Raw genomic sequence first — 6527 nt, forward strand, 5'->3', positions numbered from 1 at the left:
GACATAAATATCCAGATCATAGATGATCCAAATGCAATGGAGAAGATAACATAATACCATATGTTCATTTGGAATAAGGACAAGGAGATAAAGATACAAGATAAGATAAGGATGAGGAAAAGAAAAAGAGATATGGCAGACAAAGAAAAAGTGACAAAAGACAAAGAGACATAGATAGAGATAAGATTCCTTTGTACAGTAAATAAGTTTTGCTTTTTTGAAAGGCCAATGTGTATAGCCGGTCATTTGTAAAGTTTTGTTCAAAAGTCGTAAAGTGTACAGTCGACGCACTTATGTGCAGACTTAGGATTTAGTATATATAGATTGCCAAATTGTAAATGAAAGGCAGGCAATGAAACTAAAGTTCAAGTTAATAAACCCTCTCTCAAAATACAAAGCTCTCTCAAAGATACAAACTAAGAAAAACATATGGAAAAATCAAAAATACAATCAGATATCTAAGATAGCATGATAAATCAAGAGGCAAAGGTATATTGTTTATTAGATATGCAGAATTAATTTCATATATTCCTGAATATCATATATATGATTGATTAAATTTATGTTAGTTATTATACACTAGAAATATTTGAATCATGAATTCTAGTTTGCTAGTAAACGGGAAACAGGGAGAAAACTGCTAGACTATGCCATCCCACAGTGGAAACCGGTAGGCGAGGGATGCCGTTAGGGGAATACACAAGGTTGAGGCACTGATAAGCAGTAATTATCCGCTAAAGTACGATGTTAGTAGTGACCGGAAAACATGATAACGATACTCTAGTTTATAATAAACTAATATGGATTTAATTAGATTATGATAAGATAGGAAGGAATAACTGAAGAAAAACCTGCATAATAAAAATAAACATGTTTACAGTGTACGATGAAATAAGAAACTATAAAACTTTGATTTTATATATACTTAAAGATATAGAAATTGATGACATAAAAAGAGTTATATGGGAAAAAATATTTGAATATGATTTAGAGGATATATTGAATCAAGAATGGTATGAAATAAATTTACAAGAATTAGAAATAGAAAGGATAAATATACACGATTTAGAAATAGATTCAGATTAAAATGAACTATGACAATTTAGAATATTGGATAGAAACTATGGAAAATATAAGATTATTAGAACAATTAATACAAGAGAATTTAAATATGTATCAAAGAACCCAAGACATATTATATATAGAATATATAATAAACAACCTTGAAGAAATAATTAGATTAAAACAATTATTAGAAGAAACATATATATCTTAACTTATCTTAACTTATGATGAATTCCGCACCCCCCAAAAATAAATATATATATCTTAACTTATCTTAACTTATGATGAATTCCGCACCCCCAGACCCTTGTTAGTAGTCAAATTTGGAAGTAAATCGATGTGCTTATCGCCTCGATCCAAAAAGACTTTGGCAACATTTCCTTAACATATCTCGGTTGCTTCTCATTCCTTGAAGGCAGGAGTTTTAACATATCTAGGATGAACTAGTCTTGGTGCACTAACAGAAGCAACACATGTACTTATATCTTGCTCAATACATACCATTTATTCTTCATCTGTGTCAATATCTGCTCTTATTTCTTTGTAAATTAGAACATCATCAAATAAAATCTGCAAAACCATGATTTTCTGTGATGATGTTCTAAAAATTGAAGAAATAAGAGCAAAAATTTACTAGCATGAAGAATCAATTGTAGTTATTGAGTCAGAATAAGTGCAAGTACTGATTTTGTTAGTGCACCAAGATTAGTTTATTCTAGATAAACTAAAATTTCCTCCTCTAAGAAACAGAAGCAACTTAGCTCTCTAAAGAAAAAGTTGTCAAAATCTTTTTTGGGCAAAGGCGATAAATACATAGATTTATTAGCAAAATAGAATCCCACCAAGGGTTTCTAATAAATACATAGATTTATGAGCAAAATAAGACCATCAATAACACATCCTAAAGTGTTTGGTTCTTTGTATTATACTCATGTACCAACTTTCAAACAGAGAAAGTTTTTGTTGTTACGTGTTTTAGGATCATCTTTGATTGGGTCATCGATTCAAGTGATTATTAGGAGATTAGTTTTATTTTAGTCATTATGCTATTAACTAGTTATAATTTGTCCTATTTTATAGGCATGTTAGTAGTCTGTTTTATAGCAATCCATGTTATGTGTTAGTTGTATTGCCCCTCTACTTATTTAATAAACTTCAATCAAATACCACACATTGATAATGCTCACCATCACAGATGTTATCGGGATTTTCTTTGTAGTCTGTATTTTGGCACGATGGTGATATGATGGTCTATTCTATTTCAATTTAAATTGGGTCCATGGGTTAGTTTGTGGCTTGATTATCACTCCTGATTTCTAGATCTTCCAAAATTTGAATCGAAAGTTTAGTTCTTACTAATTTATCTTGATGGAATTTTCTTAAAGAGGAATTCACTTAGAGATATGAACACCTGACTGGTAGGTCATAACTTAAGCGTTTAGTATACATCAGTTATCTTCCTTCTTATTCCTTATGTTCGAGGACGAACATGATTTTTAGTGGTGGATAATGAAATGACCCAAAAAGTCATTTTTTTAGAATTTTTTTATAAAGTTAACGTTTTACCCTTATCAATAGTTGCCCCGAGTTTGTGTTTAATTAATCAGCGAAGTTGACTTGGAAATCTTGAACTATTGGTGTAACTTCGTTTATTTAATTGGTGGGTATTATTTTAATAATTAATTTAACTAGTGGTTAATTATCCAAATCCATAATTCAATTACAATCCTATTGTAACTTAACTCAGGTATTGAAATAACCTAAATAGGATTAACATTTAATAAGCTATGGTCAAAAGGGAATACAGCGTAACACAAAATGGCGGCATCTGTTCCCAGGCAATGTTCAATTGATAGATTTATTTATATAGGTACAAGTCTTAATATCTTAATTATGTTGGAGTATTTGTACAGAAAAAGGAAAGAATTGGCGTTAAAAAAGATTAATATGAAATTTATTAGGATTGCACTAACGTTCTATTACTTGAGGAATTGAGAGTTTTGTTGGTTGTTATGGTACATATAGGACTAACAGTGGAGGCAATCATTAGAAAAAGTATATAAATTGATATGTTATGATGGTTTTAGTCTGCCCCTCTCAGAAAATATAACCAATGGCATAGTCTATTGCTTATTTGAGTTGGTGTTTATTTTTACTTTTGCTTACAGTATTGTAAATCATGTTTTAAGATATTAAGATAGGTATTTAAATAGTAGATGTATTCTATTACTTGAAAACCTTTAAAATTATACTACATGGAGAAATTAAGACTTAGCCTTAGCCTTGAAATGTGGAAAATATGAGAGTTGACATGTTAATTGACATGAAGATTGAGAGTTTGATTATAATTCGGGTTAGTTTTAGGTCTAAACTAGATATATGATAATATGAGTGTCGTTAGTTCGAAAGTCTTATTGTAATTACTTATTTGAATAGATTGAATTTATTTGGAGGTTGAATGAAAGGGAAAGACTCACGTCCCAGGAGTGATAGTTCGACTAGCTTGAGACAAGTAAATTTCTAAACTCTTGTTAAGTGTATGTAATGCGTGTATTTCCTCGTGGTTTATGTTTGGGAGTAATGGGAATTGGTAATCGGTTAATTTGTCCACATTTATTAATTCTGATGATGCAAAAAGGGTAATACAATTGTTTTTGTTATGTTTTAGAATGGAGAATGATTTGAAAGACCTGTTGAATCATTGTTGATATTGTATCATGATTGTGATGTTGTGAATCGTGCAATGTTATGAATGGTCATATCCTCTTTATTTGTAGGAACATGTCATTTTCATTATTCTGAGACATGGTTGTGACAAGTGTTATGTGGATCGAGAAAGAATGAGAACTTAAAGAAGATGTGTCCTTTCGAGGGACGTATTACGTGTTGCAATGGATACAATATACTGAGGGACATATCGCAAGCCGCGATGATTACTATTATTGAGGGTTGTGTTGTGCGCCGTGACAGATGCATCAACAGATATGTCCCCCATGGGTACCGGACTAAGATACATCGGGTGTGTATCACTAGGTCAGACATGAATCATTATACTTGACATTGTATTCCATGACATTGCATATACTTATCATTAGTGAACTTGATATTGTGTTTTGATGATCTTGTGAATGGCTTTCTATGGAATTTGTGATTGATGAATACCGAGCTTGCTGTTGAGTTTATATAATTTGTTAAAGTGTTGTTGTTCACGATATGCAATTTATCTAAGTGTTGTTGTTGAGGATATATAATTTTTCTAAGTGTTGTTATTGATCTATGTGCTATGTAAAATGTGAGCCGTTAGGTTGGGATGAGTTTTATGTAGGTTGTAGTTGTGGAGGTTCGGTTGAGGTGGTAGGAGTTCTCGTATTTCATCCCATTAGGTTGTGTATAGAGGTTTACTTGCGGAGTACCGTGTTGTTGGGTATTCAACCATTGCTTCTACAACTTTTTTTAGGTTACCAACTCGGACCTTTGTGATATTCTCTTCTTCCTAGGCTTCTAGGAGATTTGTGAGGTAGCTGTTTGTCATCTTAGCAGACCTTCTTACTCCTATATATGATTTTGTTCTACTATAGATACAATGTCATATGAGGCTTATATTTTCTTTTGATTCAATTGTAATAATTTAGAGGCTTGTACACATGACAACTAGATTTTGGGGTATTTTTGAGTTTATTATAAGATTTTCATATTTTATTGTATTAGTTGAGTTTTAGGCAGACTTGTCTGGGATAAGACGAGTGCCATCACGTTTATTTTTGGATCGTGACACAAATTGAAGTTGAATAAAAGTTATTCTTCATATTTAAATCATCTTGTTGTTCCAGTTTATTAATAACATTGGAAATGAACTTAAGGATTATTCTGATAGGTTTCTTGGGATTGCCAATAGGGTAAGGATACTTGGAAATGAACTTACTTATAATAGAATAGTTTAAAAGATAATTGTAACTTTACCTAATAGATATGAAAAAATTATTGCTTCATTGGAAAATAATAAAGATCTGACAAAGCTTAGCTTGGAAGTTTTATTGACTACACTGCAGGCACAAGAACAACAAAGAATGATGAGGCATGAGGGATCCATTGAGGGAGCCTTGCAAGAAAAGTTGCAGTTTGGTTCAAATGCCAAGGGAAAAAAAGAAAAAGGAATGAAAGGAAATCATTAAAACTACGAAGAGGCCACTACGACAAATGGTGTTGCTGCAACTAAGAATAACAGAGAAGAAAAATATCCTCCCAACCAACACTGTGTGAGGAGAAATCATCCACACTTTATTGGAGAAAATCTGATATGAAATGCATTAAGTTTCACAAGCTTGGTCATGTTGATTATCTACAAAGAGAAGGTATTACAACAACCAAATGATGCACATATTTCAGACAAACAAGAAGAAGAGCAACTATTTCTAGCCAACTGTTTCGCAGTCATAAATTCAAGTGAAAGTTGGCTTATTGAATGTGGTTGTACGAACTACATGATCAGTGATGAAAAGCTTTTCAGAGAACTTGATCGATCAATTAAATCAAGATTAAGAATCAGAAATGTAGAATACCTCCTTGATCAAGGAAAGGGGACTGTAGCTATTGAAAGTTACTAATGTACAAAACTTATATATAAAGTTTTATTTGTTCCTGAAATTGATAAGAGCTTATATTAAGTGTTGGGCAACTCCTAGAAAATTGACTTAAATTATTGTGTGAAGATAAAGTGTGCCTGATCAGTGATTCTAATGGTCAGGAATTTTCTGAATTAAAATTTAGGGAAAAAGTTTTTCCTTGAATCCATTGAACGAGGAACACGTAGCGTTTTCAAGCTAGCTCATTGTAGCACAAACGTGGCACAAAAGGTTGAGGCACATCCATTACAAAGCTTTATTTTTTATGCAAAGGAGAAAAATGGAAAATGGTTTACCTAACTTGGAGGAGAACTCCTCCAGATGTAGAGCTGCATGGTTGGAAATCACACTAGAATTCCATTTAAAACTTCAACTTGGTGAGCTACAGAAAAGTTGCAACTCATTCTCATACCGATCTTTGCAGTCCCACAAAGAACTCCATCACTCAATGGTAGCAAGTATTATATTATATTCATTGATGATCTAACAAGAATGAGTTGGATTTATTTTATGAAGTTTTAGTCCTAAGCTGCTGGAATTTTATTGAAGTTCAAAGCTTGGATAGAAAATCAGATTGGCTGCAAGATTCAGGTCCAATAATATAACTGAATATACCACGGATATGTTTAATTCTTTTTGTGAAGAATCTTGAATTCAGCACAATCTTACCGTCTCTTATTCTCCACAGCAAAATGGAGTGAGTAAGAGATAAAATAAAATAATCATGGAGATGTCGAGATGCTTGTTGGATGAGAAGAATCTGCCAAAGAAGTTTTAAGCTGAAGCAACAAAAAATGATGTTGTATTTTTTATTAGCCGGTTTATGCTGGCAGTGAAGGG

The 6527-nt window shown here is 32.2% G+C and overlaps 1 long non-coding RNA gene across 2 annotated transcripts; it reads left to right on the top strand.

The window, feature by feature from the left end:
• The first annotated feature begins 344 nt into the window (after nt 1–344).
• On the top strand, nt 345–5729 carry LOC101257595 (uncharacterized). Of its 2 annotated transcripts, none has more exons than XR_011220957.1 (3): nt 345–489; nt 3843–4098; nt 5095–5729. It is a non-coding gene; the product is annotated as an uncharacterized lncRNA (long non-coding RNA). The 2 variants fall into 2 exon arrangements; XR_011220956.1 differs by having other exon boundaries at nt 348–489; nt 5115–5729.
• Nucleotides 5730–6527: the final 798 nt, after the last annotated feature.

This window comes from Solanum lycopersicum, chromosome 1 (genome assembly GCF_036512215.1).
Source record: "Solanum lycopersicum chromosome 1, SLM_r2.1".
In the NCBI taxonomy this organism is placed as follows: Eukaryota; Viridiplantae; Streptophyta; class Magnoliopsida; order Solanales; family Solanaceae; genus Solanum; species Solanum lycopersicum.